Genomic DNA, 15,032 nt, shown 5'->3' on the forward strand with positions numbered 1-15,032 from the left:
CCCAGATTAGGCCAGGGGTGGGGGATCATTCGCTCAGGGGCAGGGTTGGGCTGGGGAGGGGTGTGTGGGAAAACAAGTGTCTGTGGTTAAAGATGAGTGGCCTGAAAAACGAATTGCAATCACCCAACAGAGGTGCTCAGTGGGCCACGAGAATAGAGCCCATGATGCATGCTAGGTTTTAGAGAAGAATTCTCTACAGGTTGTGACCTAGTTGTGGCCGAGGGGTCATTTGCCTCAGCAACCGTTTTAAAAATCTGTTGTCTAAAAGTTTGTGTTCTTTCAAAAAATCTATTATTTGACTGTACACTTGTAACACAATGTCTCTCTATGATTATAAATGGTTGGCAAAGGCTTTTAGGATTTGAGAAAGGATGAGTATGATGTACCTAAAAACATCGGAGGCATATAAATCAAGCAGCAGTGCCATTATACGGCATTAAATGTTTTCATGAATACTTGTTTCGTATTAGAAGTAGTCTGAGTTAGGTTTGACCTAACCTTGCCAAAGCACTTTTGATTTGCAAATAAATGACTGATATTAACGAATGGTCAACACTCAAAAAGTAAAGAGTAGGCACGAGTTACTAGACATAACGTGTTACTAGATTTAATTAGTTCACCTTTTAGTCAGATTTCCAGCGGAAAATAAATGTGCGACTCCAGAATTCCAATCCATGCATTCACATTGAGCTGCCAAAAACGTGTAATACGGTATTATTTTGTCCAAAGTATAGCAGAGACTGTTGCTTCATAATGCATGCACCGATTGCCCACCTTTTACTGGGCGCTGTCTAAAATATCAAATAAAACTAGTTTAGGTATCTGTGTGCCTGTTTGCAGTTGGTAGCCTAATGTTATGGTGTGTTCTCTTTATTCCCGCGGATGTGCAAGACTTTCCTGCCATTGGATTCTATGGTAAAAATGACGGCTCCCATTGAGTCACATGGGCGGAAGGATCACATTTGTAAGGAAGTACTCGCAGGATGTAAAGATCGGAAATGGGTTACTTTCTTATGCTTCATTGCCAGCAGTTCTTCTGAAGAGGAAGAGGCATGACCATCAGATCAGAATCAATCAAGTAAATACAGCAGCAACCTTTTGTTTTTATTTTTTAGGAAGGGAAGCACAAAGAGGCAGACCAATCGAACATGTATGTGGATATAAAAACCAGGGGCACCCATACCTTTTAGACAATGACAAGAAAATACAGCAACCATTTTACCCAAATTATATCCCTTTTACCAATACATGGAAATTAGTCCTTAATAAATTTGAGTCTTTTTTTCTCACACAAATACCAAGGCCATCTCAAATTTAAATGAAATACCTTCAGAAAAGCAGATTAAACATACTGTTCTGATAATATCGAAAATAGAAAAGATGCTGCTACTGTAGTCATTTGGGGGATGCTAGGGGTCGCAGCTGCGACACCAAGGTCTTCCTTGCTACCCCTAAAAAAAAAATGTTTTTTTTTTTGTGTTTTATATAAACTCCTGCTGTGGCCAGCGCCATGTGGCTCATTGTTTCTGGAGTGGCTGGCTTTCTTGTTTTGTTCAGGCCTCTTAAAAAACAGGGGTTTACACAATTGTAAATCTTTGAACAGTGACCCTAAATAAGAAAGACTAGGAATAACAAATAATTTGTCTTTCTGGAATTTTATACAATAATTGCTAGACTCATTAAAGGTTTATTTCAGCCACACTTCAGGGGTTGAGTCACTGATTTAAGTCTGTTCTTAAACACTTCAATTCAGCCTTTCATCCTTATGAGGTCGATAAAGGAGTACCAACACAGGATGGGTGTATATTTGCTCTATATAATACGCTTAACCGTAAGTGCTAACAAAGTGCTAACACATCATTATCATTTGGCATTGGACGTCTGCTTGCGTTCACATTAATTTGGTAATATGGGCCTATACACACACCGATATTAACGATACATATGGTGATGCATTCATGTATGAAATGACTATCACATTATAGTGATATCGTAACCATATTTTTTGTTGTTTACTTAGGAACAATGATATGTGCTGCCACTTCCTGTTCTGTGAAGGCGTGAAAAGTTGTGTTCCATTGCTTCCCGTGATATCACTTTGGGGTGGGGTAAAATGGCATGAGTCATGGGTTGTGTGATGGCACTTCCGGTACCCTGGAATTTTGGTGAAATGACGTCCCTGCTGCTACATCTATCTCTCCAGATGGTACAATGACATCAACTCCTGACATTTTAACAAAAATGTTCTAAAAGGAGAAAGAAAATCACGTCAGGGTGCAGTGCATTTTTGAGGAATCTGCATCCCTCCCTCCATCTTTTTCGACTCTGCAGTTCATCATGAAGAATCCCCTGCAGCATTACAGATCCGACGCCTGAGTGCCACATCAAAACCTGATGTCCGTTGTTGGTGGTGGAGGGTGAATTTTGACTGCAGACTGTGTGAGAAGAGTTTGAGGGATACAGCAAGGTAGACCGCTGGGCAGAATGACAGGCCCTGCCAATAACAGGCTGACAGGCAGAATTCTCAGCAGGGCACGGAGCACAGCACCCGAGCATGGCAGAGTGTGCTTTAAGGCATTGCTCAACCTGCCGACCAGCATGCTAAATTAAGCAAAATGAGTGACTGTGGACTAAAAATTCAAGTATGCCGTTCTCTGAGAGAGAGACAGAGCAAGAAAGAGAAAGAGAGGGAAAGAGGGGCAGAAAGAAACCGAGAAAGAGAAAGAAAGGAGATAAAGAGGTGTGAGCTAGTGAAATGGCACCTGTATATGCAAGAAGGCAGTGGTGGGAGTGCAGGGCTGCAGGTTGTTTTTCCTTAACTACGTGTTATTCGGTGTGCATGTGCTCTGCATGTAAAGTACAGCAGAGCCCTAAACTTTAAACAGTTGCCCTAGGGGTTGATAGACTAGAATACCCATTCCCCCTCTTGCACTGCAACCCATAGAATACAGGTGAGTCCCACGAAGAATTCGGTCCAGCTGACACAGTCACTGACAAAGCAGTCCTCTCTGTGCCTGAACACAATGCACTGCACGATTTATATAATGCTTTCAACAAGTCATCTCTGCTAATAATTGAATAGTCATCTAACTTTAATTACTATTTGCATACAATGTAATGCTCTATTATTTCCATGTTGTACAGAATAGAGTCTTACAAAGAGCCGTCCAACCCGCAGCATTTCAAAACCATAACAACGGCAGTAGGCGCTATGCAAATATCAAAGAAAGCACAGCCACACAGAAGCAACTTTTCCAAAACAGATTATTTTTTTCTACTAACTATAACAAGTTACACACATTTAAGATTTAAACCAAGGAGACATTGAATTAAGAGATGATACCTGTCCTCCATATTAAAGGGGAGGGACACTACGCAGGACATTGTAAAAAAGCTCCACAGAATAGGTCAGGCTAGAAATCCAGTATTTTACACTCAGCAGGAATTAAAGAAACATCCTGAGTGATGGAGAATTTGAAATCTTAAATTGTGCAGACCCACGAACAACAGTATTTTTTACAGTCCCCAACATTCATCAAGATAAAATAAATCCATTAGGATACCTCACTGCAACGGAGTGCAGTCTTCTTTAGAACACATTTGCAAAACCACTTGCCAAAAACATGCAGGTTTTCGTCGGGCTTCATGCAGTGATATTAACTTAGTTGAAGATCATCCATTCAACTCCCTTCAGGCTATACTTATGCCATTTAGGGCCCAATTCACATAAGCATTTTATAATGGCAAAACCCCATTGGAAAACGTTCTGTGAATTAGGCCCATAATATGGAGTAATCATATAAAATTACATCAACATGATACTATAGATACGATCAGAATAATCTTAATAGAAAAGAAAAATCACGTAACGGGCATATGGATTTAATCACTGAAACCCTAAAAATAGCACTTTTCATAAAAAAAAGTTCAATGGGCAAGCAAAAGAGACATCAATGAACTGACATGTGCTCTTAATTAAGCAAACCTCTATATGAATTACTTTGAGGCGACCTATACTTTCTCAAATAATCCCTTCAACACACATTTGTATGGAAGAAACCAACAGCCGTTTCTTTTTTCTGTATGCAGTCTTAAGTAAACACTTTTGCCAGTAGGATTGGAGAAACAAGGACAAGATCTGCTTCCACTCCTGCCAGTTATTTGCTTGATTAACAAAAGTGAAAATAAAAGGCTTCCATCACATCTTGGTTTTCCCCAAAATAGATACCATTCCTCTTTTAGAACACATCCCAGTCTACTTAGTCCCTCCCCCACCCTTGGTTTCAAATACCCAAATTCAGAGCTCTCGGCTTGTAGGGCACGTAAAATACTTTGTTGCGAGTCTTCACATATTCCAAAAAAAGTCCACATATTGGGTAGTAAGCGGTCCCCTTGCCTCTCAATGTGCTATTTTCGCATCCAGTATGAGCAACTACATGTTTTGATATCAGGCTGTGAGCTCTGTGATTGCCTCACTTTTTTTTCACAATGAGCAGCTCAGCTGCAAGCAGTGCTTTTTTGATGGAGGTCTCAATGTTTGATGCAAAGGATATACTCCTGCTATCAGTTGAGACAATAAGCAGACTGTGGGATCTCTCAGAAGTTGTGCTTTAGGGATTCCCGCTACCCCTTTACAAATCCTCTCCCAGGAAGGGACCAGTTGTGGAAGTTAGACCAAATGTGTATACAGGAATCTGCCCCTTCACACCTCCTCTCCCACACATACCAGATTGCCCTTTTATTAGTCGTTTCATCAAGTCTGATGACCTATACCATTTAAAACATAATTCTATAGAGATGTTCTTTATGTTCAACACAATAAGAGACACTGTGAGCCCATTGTTAAATCTGTTCCCATTGCTTATTGGAAATGTCTCTCCCCAAATCTGTATGCCATGCACTAATGCAAGCCTCCCATATTCTGATCTCCGGAGTCACGATTATCTTGAAGATTCTGGAAATCAAGCTGGTCATGGACGTTAGGGAAAAATCAAATTTTCGAATCCTGTGAAGGGCCTTGTTACCTTGGGTTTTACTTATTTGTGTAATAGCCAGTGTCTGAGCGTGAACTATCTCAGCTGTTCTACTTCCCCAATACAAAATCTCGTCTTGGACTAGTTGAATGACTTGGCACTCCTTTCCATAAACAAACGAGGTAGAAATTAGCAGCATCCTTTAAAACATCCATCAAAAACCATATGCAGGGGCACATTGTGAGTTTCTAAATATTGGGGTAGCAGGGATCAGAAATCTTAGGCATGATTTAAGGGCTAAACTGTCCCAGAGACATAGTCTTAGCTACGGCTGGGAGATGATAAACTGGTAGGAACCTATCTTTGGGGGTCAACCACAGCACATAGCAAAGAGGGGATCCTACCACATCTTCTAGGACTTTCCAGGATCTATACGAATATGGGTTTGCTCATTTCCCAAGGATCCTCAAATGTGCTGCCTGGGATTATCTCAGGGAATTCAGGCATGCCAGTCTCACTAGCTAACGCAGTGGAGAGTATTTCTTGACCAGCTCATGCTTTAATATCTTGCCAACAAATGTCATTTATCTTTTCTTTTTAAGTTTCAAAGTATCTTCTCAATAGTCCATACAGGAGGAGTCTTAATATAGCAATCTAGGTATTATCCATTTTAAGTGAATAACGCTGACCCAACCACAGTACTGGCAAAGGTTATTTGTCCTATTTGTGGTGGCAATATGCAGTCCCTCCTGTTTAAAAGAGAGCAGGGATGGATTTTCAGGGTCCATACAGAGACAGAGGGGCTGAATGAGACCATCTGTTGGCAAGCATTAGCAGTCTGCACTTAATTATATTGGATATGTGTATGTCAGCTGGTTTATAGTGATAATACCGAAAACAAAAATCTCGAAAACAAAAATCTCGAAAACAAAAGGCCGAAAAAAAAAAATATCGAATTTTTTTAATGACTTTTTTTCTCGAAATGGGGGGGGGGTTCCCCCCCCCAACCCTTTTTTTCTATTTTTTTTTTATTTTAACCCTTTTTTTTTTTACTTACCTGACCCCAAAAACACATGTAAATAAATAAATAAATAATTCTATATTTTTTTTCGAGATTTTGTATTCGAGATTTTTGCAGTTCGAGATTTTATTTTCGGTATTTTGACCGACCACCATGTCAGCTATGCTACCCTGCTAGTCAGTGCTGTGGAGAGGGTCGGCATATGTTTCGGGCCGGCATCCGCCACTACTATGTTGCTATACTAATGGAATAATATCTTTACAGCAATTAAGGTGGAAACTGCTCATTTATCTGCTTTTTTGGAGATACAGTGAATTTACTTATTTACAGGGACCTTCCAAAATGGCTGAACTTCTGGGCAGGAGTTTAGTCCATTGTTGATCGCAGTTAAATGATCATGCAGGCTATGCGTGTCACGCTAAATCAGGTGACTCGCCGAGAAGTAGCCCAGAAGTGTTTAGCCAGATACAACGCTGCTGGCCTGGGTTGCTGTCCATATGCATATGCGTTGACAAAGGAAAATATTGCTGTGTTGGGCAGTTTTAAATAGGCAACGAGAGGCATAACTGGCAATGGTTTTTGGATTTCATAAACCTTGTTTCCCCGTATATCGCAGGTGGGACCTAGTGTTGGTCCTAATGAGCAGTAACAGATATCTGGGCAGTCGCTGTCTGAAGAGAGTATGCCATGTTAGCGTTAAATACTGTATCCTGAGAAGGATGCACTCCTGATGTTGATATAAAACTTTCACAGACACAGAGAGGGGTGTTTTTACATTATTCAGGTGCAAATAACGTACATAACCTAGTTTGTGTTGAAATTAGCAACGGCCAGCAAGGAGAACCTTTGTTTTCATTAGTTGATGAGTTTACTGTGATTTATATAGTGGCACTGGTAAACTCATGGAGTCGAAGACTGTCCCGAAGAAGGTGGCCAGAATGACATACGGTCACATTTATGTCTTTCAGTTCTTTCATAACTAGAAAATGTGTTTTCAGTTAGGAGTCCACAGGTCCAGGAAGAATACAATCATGTCCCCCGAGATTGTGGTATCTTAATTCTTTAACTTGTGGATTTGTATGTTTCAAAAAAAATAGTCTTGCACTTTATTGTAATAATACCCTAACAAATATTCATTGCGTTTTCTCTGACCAATATGTGGAATGGTCGAGAGTTTGGCAATCCTCACACTGCAAGTGAGGTTGTAGGTCTCCTTGTTCTATCAGTTTCTAAGATATGTGGCACATCACCACTCTCTAGGTTCAGAGGGAGGTACTATTACAGACACTGCGGGGATAAGAGATTTTATGTAAAGTACTCCTCTTCTTAGTGTCTTTTCAGTCAGAGAGAGCAAGCCTAATTCTAGGCATATGTACTCCATTGGCATCGATCTAGGTAGTCCAACACACTACGCCACAAAATGCCCCTCCAGTCTGTTTAACCAACTTAGGGTGCGCAATGCTAGAGCCTCCAGTCCGTATAGGACAATCAGAATTCTATTCAACATTTTCAAAAGGATAAGGAAATCCTGTCTTGTAATTAAGTTCCAACTCAGAGTTCTTTTGGTTCCAATTTCAAAACAAATGTTCCAATGCAGTTGTGTGTTGCAATTTGAATTCAACCAAAAGTTCAAAAATGGTCAACAAGGTTTTCCTCTTACCACTTGTGATAAAAGAAATCTCTCAACGCTACTTCTCATAAACCAAAAACACTTTCATAGTTCATTAGGATCAACAACAATGTCTTTATCAGGATAATTCTGCAACAGTTCATAAAACACTTGCTTCAGTAATATTAATTTGTCAGGATGATTCTGTAATAGTTCACAAAAACACCTCAGTGGTTCTGCCACTTCTTCAAGACTTGAATCCACACCTTAGTACTTCAAAGACTTCCACCTGGTCCACACATCTAGCAGGCCTACTAATACTACAAGGTTCTCTGCTCTGGTGTACCCTCCTGCCAGGACTGAATACAACTATTAAATACAAGTACTTTAGCTTCCAACAAGTTGGCAATGTCTCTTCCTTCAAAACTCCAAGGGAATCCAGAAACACATTGGTGCTGGTTGGTACGCCCTGGTGATTGCCCCATACAATGCAGGTTATACTCTACTCCTTTTGAATACCTTCCGTCAGAAGGACAGCCCTCTTGCCACTCTTGTTTCCCCACTTCCACATTAACCAAATGCTGATAATGATTCTCTCTCACATTTACACTCCAAAATCAAAAGAAATCAGAAAACACATAGAAGTAAAAGTACAAAGTTCAGCAAAAGGGCTGGGGGAACTCTAAGGTGGGAGGGATGTAGCACTAAACTGAAAATTCTCCCTAACAAGGATATATTGGGAAAAGAAGTGAGGACGCCCTCAGATTACTCGTAGTTTGCCTGTGGGCACCCGCAGTTCGAGAAATTAGCGTTCTCTGCTCTGGAGGCTCTACAGTGCTCGCCTGCCATCTGGGGCCTCCTTACTTCAGAGAAAACCTCCAAAGTGTATGCTTCCCAACGTGTGACCTCTGCACTTCTGGTCTCCTGGGGGAAAGCTTCTAAATCCAACGCTTCCCACTTTGGACCACTGCAATCAAGGTCCCCAGATGAAGAGAGCCTCTCAGAAGCGGCAACTGCTCAACACACAACAATGGTCCCGGCATCTCTACTCTCCTCCAGATTCTGCTTCAACGTGAAGAAAACACGCCTACTCCACCTCCTGCTGCTACTCTTTGCTATGGCCTGCACCTGAGGGTGCCTTTTATGCCTCCCTCAGGTGTGGGTCATTAACACCATTAGGCTGCAGTTTGCTGTCTTGTGCCTCTGCAGCCCTCTTCTTTGTCCCAGTTGTTAAGATGGATTTCTGAACTCTGACCTGGTGGGCAGAGTTTCAGAAGGCCAACCTAGTTTCTTGGAACAGGGTAAACTCCTGGATAAGCCAGATTAATCAAGGTAGCATTGGCAGCGGTCAAGACTAGGTCTCAGGAGGGGTGAGGGTGACTGAAAGACCTCAATGAGCACACAGAGAAAAGGATACTTACAAATCACTCCCAGTAGGGTGTATATATATAAAAAATACAAATACATTTATTCAAGGCCTTTGAGGTTCAACACACAGTAATAATCACAGTAACACTTCTAAACCACCACAATCCTACTAAATACCTATAATACAAGACCAAGGGGGCCTAAGAGGTTAATAAATGAAATGGGTCCACAACTTAGAAAAGGGAAGGAAGCAGGTATTGCTAAAAGTCTTCAGGCAATTCTGCAGAAATCACAGTCCTAACTGAAAGGCAGTCCAATCCCTACGATGATATGAGGCTAGTGCTCAAATGTACTTGCAATGCTGGCGCACACGGTAGTGCAAATGAGCGAAACAGGGTATTTTGTAGGGTCTGTAGCAGTTTAGGAAGGCAGGTGAGGTGATGCAGAATAGGTTCCCACTATTCGAGGAGGGTCTCCCCAACAGGGCAGAGCAGGTTCCAAGAGTTGGGAATAGTTTGATAGCTCAGGCTATCTGTGAAAAGGAGAGTGGCCCTCAAGGGCAACTTGTACGTTAAAATGGATGGATGCACTAGGGGCCACCGGTAAGGGTTGTAATTACTCATTAAACCCTGGCGCACTCTGGACCAAACTTCAGCAGTCGAGTCCAATTCGGTCGCAACTTCAACTGCAGCAATTCTGCGGCTTTCAGTGACAAAGTTACAGTGTTGATTCCCTTAACGGGACAGTGGCAATTTCTCTGCTCCTGGTGGATGGATCAGGGAAGTTTCATTGTAGCAGTCTTCAGGATCAAGAGGGGCACCGCAGCAGTGCACCTGCAAAGTTAGTTACCACGGCTGGGCATCACGATAACCACGTTCACTCTGGGTCAGGCACTCTCTCTTTACTCTAGACCTGGGAACGCCAAGTGTACGAAATTCAGTGTGAGAGTGTGTGAACACAGAGCTAGCGATGTACAAAGTTTCAAGGGTCTCCTTGAAACTGTCAGTATCAGGGCAAAGGTCCTGCATAAGATATAAATAAAATATATCATAAGCTGGTCAGGCCACTGGTTGGTCCAGGGACTCTTCCGAGAAGGCTTACTTGCAGGGTTTGATGAAGGTGCCGAGAATAGTTGGTCGCACTATTCCAATGGGTCGAAGCACCTTTGCAGACCTTTTAGTTTGATCAGAGCCAGAGGGGGTCCAGCAGGACGACAGCGGGCTCAGGGTGCTAAACCTTCCAGCTGGTCACCAGCGGTTCCTCGACTAAGCGTCTTAGTTTCAGGATACTTGGATCCTAATCTTAGTTCAGTGAGAACTCCAGAGATCGACATGGCATGGGTGTTTAGAGCCTTCTCTTATCCAAAATCTCCTTTGCGCCAAAACAAAGAGGACCCAATTGAAGATCTGCTCACATCCATGTATACCATTCGTGGAACAATCATGGACCACGGTGGTCCCAGGCATTCACAGCACACCAGACTCTCCGGCACCCATGATGTGTACTGGAACCAGACAGTCCAGCCCACATCCTGGAAGCACACACACAAGGCATGCAGAGGCCCGTGAAAGCTTGGTGTTTCGCGGGAGAATGCATGCCCAAATAAGGACTGACCCAAGTCAGTTCGACCTGCGGAAGTTGAAGGGGCAAGATGGCCAAGATGGAAGTTGAACCTTGTAGCATGGCCATTTGGGAGTCAGGCCACCTATTTGTGCCAAACGCGGTAAACGTGGTTTATCTGGCAGGAAAGGGGTAAAAATACATGAAAAGATAAGCTGCCACCAGCCCTGTCCAAGGCACACCTGCACTTCTCCTAGAAAATTCTTTGAGAGTATCTAGGGCCTTTAGAAATGACAGGAAGACCCAAGTGCACTATACTGAAAGTTACATGGTGCACTTGTAACATCTTGCAGAAATGCTGCAACATGGGCCAGGACTAAGGGAAACAAAGTCTCCCAGTACTGACTGACCGCTGTCTGTAAGGGCATGCCAGTGTCCCCATAATAAAGTGAGTGAAAAGCCTAGGGGAGTGCAGCAGAAGGCTGTGCTTTGGCGGGTAAACAACTGGAGGGAAATCACACATGAAATGGAAATCTTTCCGAACACCAGTACATTGGGAATTGTGGGACTTGGAGTTGACAATGTAAAAATCAGCTTTCTCCACTGCTTTGATTTTACAGTATGCCATAAGGGTAGGATCTCTGGGGAAGTTATAAAAAGGATTTCCCCGTTCTTCTCAACCTGTTCCCCCAACCATGTGCTCCTCCTGCAGAGCATCAGCAGCAGGGTCAGGAAGCGTCTGCCTTTCCCTGGCCACAAGACAGGGGTCCCAGGTCGGAGTTTCTGGGGGAATCATTTCTGATTTATCAAAGACCGCCTTGTTCCAACATTCTGACATCATAGCAGATTTTAACTTTTTGGCCTTTGCTAAAGAGCTGGTAGAAGGCCTACTGGAAACCACCTCCATCATTGTGGGCATCCCAACAGGCTGGTGACATATGGAATGAGCTTGAGGGTTTACAGAAATGATTGATAAGAGCCAAGCTAACTGTACCTCAGATCACAAACCGCACCTAACAGCATGATCATTCGAATAAAAGCACAGATCTTTTCAGACCATGTGCAGTTTAGAAAAGATTGGAGCTACATTGTGAATAAGTACTAGAGACTGGCTGATTTTGATCATCAACAGCTAAAGCAGTCTCAGTACAACCTATGCGTGAAATTGAAAAGAAAAAACCTGAGTACTTGGACGCCACCATTAAAGACTTTCGTGCTGAAAATAATGCAAGGGATGTATACCAAGACTTGCAGCAGCACATGTCACAGAAGAGGAAGTCTAGGAAGGCAAACACTTCAAATTGGAATTTCTCAAGTGGGAGCTCTGATGAGGAGCCATGAGCCGGCCCTTTGTAAAGGTGTACCTGGCCGCTCTTTCCGTCTTTAAAGGGAACCCTGAGCAAGATTTTATTTTCACAATCCCCACTGTTATGAAGGTTTTACAGAGATTGTGCAATCAGTTTCCTCCACCCCAGTTTATTGTTCCGCCGTGGGATCTGAATTTAGTGGTAACATTTCTTATGTGCGCTCTGTTTGAGCCCCTGCATCACATTTCTCTTAGGTTGATCACCCTTAAGGTGATTTTCCCATTTACCATCACTTCCATGAGACGGGTGAGTGAGCTTCAGACTTTGTCTGTTAAACCTCCCTATTTGGTTTTCTCCAAAGATAAGGTGATGTTGAGAGTGAGACCATCCTACCTCATACTTTCAGAAGATTCATCTTCCAGTGTTTTTTTCCTCAGCTCCACACTTCCAGTGCAGAGGAGCTATTTAATCAGCTGGACCCAGTGCAGGCCCTCATCTACTACATCGCTCAGATGAGTGAGATCAGGAAAGATTACCAGCTTTTTGCGGGTTATGCTGATGCCCTTGCTGGCAGGGCTGCAACCGAACAGAATCTGTCAAGGTGGATCATCATCTGCATCTGGGAATGGTACAATCTGGCAGGGAAGGATGTCCCTGAAATCGTCAGAGCTCATTCTACCAGAGGTTTGGCTGGCAACTGTGCTTTGCAGAAGGGAGTTCCTGTCTTGTACATCTGCCAAGTGGCTACATGGGGTCTCTGCACAGGTTTGCCAATCATTGCAGCTCAGATTCCCTTTTGGGGCAATACACCTGCTTCAGTAGGGAAGTCTTCTAGTTTTCTGGTCTAGGTGGTGTCCTTTTGCTCTCCTCCCTCCTCCAGATCGATGTACGGTTATAGGAGTCCATCATAGATGAGGAAGCTCAAGTTAAAAAAACAGTCACGATTGTCATCTCCCTTCCTTGCCAGAGTCAATGTTATGAAAGTTGCTTGTCTGCGAATGTACTTATTTTGTACTCATTATCTAGTTCTAGATATGAAACGATAGCCGTGACTGCAGCAGTATCCACTTCAAGCCGAACCAGGTTTACAGGGAAGGTGACTAAGAAGGCTCAGCCCTGGATCCTGATGCATATTGTGCCCCAGAAGTGAAGCACAGCAGAGTGCTGCAAGTGTGTTGGCCGTGGTGAGACGCTATTTGCCTGCTTCAGCAAATCTTTCTCCTGTGTCCATCCATTGCAGGAGGCGAATCCCGATACATATTGTGCCCCAGACGCGAAGCGCAGTGGATTGCTGTGAGTGTGTTGGCCGTGTTGGGATGCTATTTGCCTGCTTCAAAGTTTTTCTCCTGTGTCCCTTCATTGCAGGAGGCAGATCCAGATACATACTGTGCTCCAGAAGCAAAGTGGAGTGCTGCGAGTGTTTTGGTCGTATTTTCTGAGTTGGGTGAGTTGCCGACATAACTCTGAACATAGCGGCTGATATCATGAAACACTAAAAACCGCGAAAACCGTAAGTGGAATCACATAACTGTCTGATTTCAAGAGTGAAAGGTCTCTTTAGTGTTTGAACGACAGACAACAGAACTGGTTAGAAGCTAGAAACGAGGAGTGCAATCTAGGACGGAATTAAGTTTAAACACTTGTTTCGTGTTGCAGTGGGTAGTCTCGTTGATTTAGAAGATACTATACACCCAAAGTCTTTTTTACTCTTTAAACAATGGATAATAAAATTGTCTGTGGGCAAAGCACAGAGTGCAATCTGCTGCGAAACGAAGCTTAAATAATTGTTTTGTGTTGAAGTGCGTAGCCTCGCTATCCAAAGGAAGGTACTAGACACCCATCGTAGATTTGAGAACTAATTGCTTGTGTGTAGGACATCTCCCTTCAATCAGCCAAGTTAATTAACAGCCATCACGTTCCTCTTTAAAGAGAAAAGAAAAACTTGCTGATTGTAAAGTCTCTCAATATGTGGGGGGAAAAAGAGATACAACCTGAGAAGTGGTGAAACAATGGAAAATTAAGGAAGGTTCAATATGTGTGCTGGGTAAACTATGATCTCACAAGAAAAAAAATGTTTTTTCCCCCTCAAGTGCAAAATACGTCTTATAGTCAAGAAGTCCAAACAACAAAAACTCACATAAAAGTGTCTTTCGAAAATGTTGGAAATGACACAAATGAAAGTTTTGACATTTCAAGTCCAGTGTTACTAGACGCAGAAAGGTGTGCTAGTATCTCCATTATGGACGTTTGCACAAGTTTAGAACAAGAAATACAAGAATCCGAAAGTCCAGCTACAAGAGCAAGTATTTCACCCCGTATGTTTGATCCTCAACCTGAAGTCACTGACGAGTTAGATGACTCAAGATCTAGCTCAGTGAGTGATGGAACATTAATATTAGATGACATCTAATCAGCTACATACTTGCAAACAAGTCTACTCTCCCAATCTGTGAACTTGCAAAAAAATCATCAAGGCAGTGATTGTGATGGTCCGCTTGGTGCACTCAACGTTAGTGCTGCAGTCCTTTATTAGGCTCTACGACACCCTGGTATTCGAAGGGGGCAATAGCACTACCATTTTAACAAAGTTAAGACTCTTGTTGTTATCAAAGACCGGTGATACAAATACTAAAAAGCAAAAGTCCAAACTTAATAATAAAAACAAAGCAGTGTGCCCAATTCCAGAGACTAACAGAGGTGCATAGATTGCCTTAGAGACGATTAGCAATAGGTGCATTGTGAATGTTGTTTGCCCGAAAAAGAAATCTGAGCGTACAAACAAAAAAAAACATGAAGAATCCAGAAAAAGAAGAGGCTCGAGGAGCTTTCTCTGAGGGATATAGAATTCAGTGAATGCAAGCAATATCTCTGCACAAACATCAAGACATCACTTGATGCCTTATGTGATTGTGATAACTTGTCAGATGGTAATACATTAATAAAGAATGAGGTACCTAAAAGTAAAGAAGATACCTCGCAGATGAATATATCTCTGACACAATCATGTATAGAGATTAATGAAACAAAGGAAACTTCACAAAATCACAGTAAAAATGTTTTTTTTTTAAATTGACTGCATGAAGAAAAGACAGCAAAGGAAAAATAGACACAGAAGATGGTTTTGTACTACATTAAACAAAATGGACGAAGAGAGTACAGAGATGAAAGTCGACTAAAATGAAAAAGAAATTAGC

General features: G+C 42.4%; 1 protein-coding gene across 2 annotated transcripts in view; it reads right to left on the reverse strand.

Annotated features, from left to right (window-relative positions):
- The window catches only part of MST1 (macrophage stimulating 1), a 1,288,434-nt gene that overhangs the window by 727,685 nt on the left and 545,717 nt on the right, over positions 1 to 15,032 (reverse strand). The window lies entirely within an intron of this gene.

This window comes from Ambystoma mexicanum, chromosome 2p (assembly GCF_040938575.1).
Source record: "Ambystoma mexicanum isolate Mex_15411 chromosome 2p, UKY_AmexF1_1, whole genome shotgun sequence".
NCBI classification, from domain to species: domain Eukaryota; kingdom Metazoa; phylum Chordata; class Amphibia; order Caudata; family Ambystomatidae; genus Ambystoma; species Ambystoma mexicanum.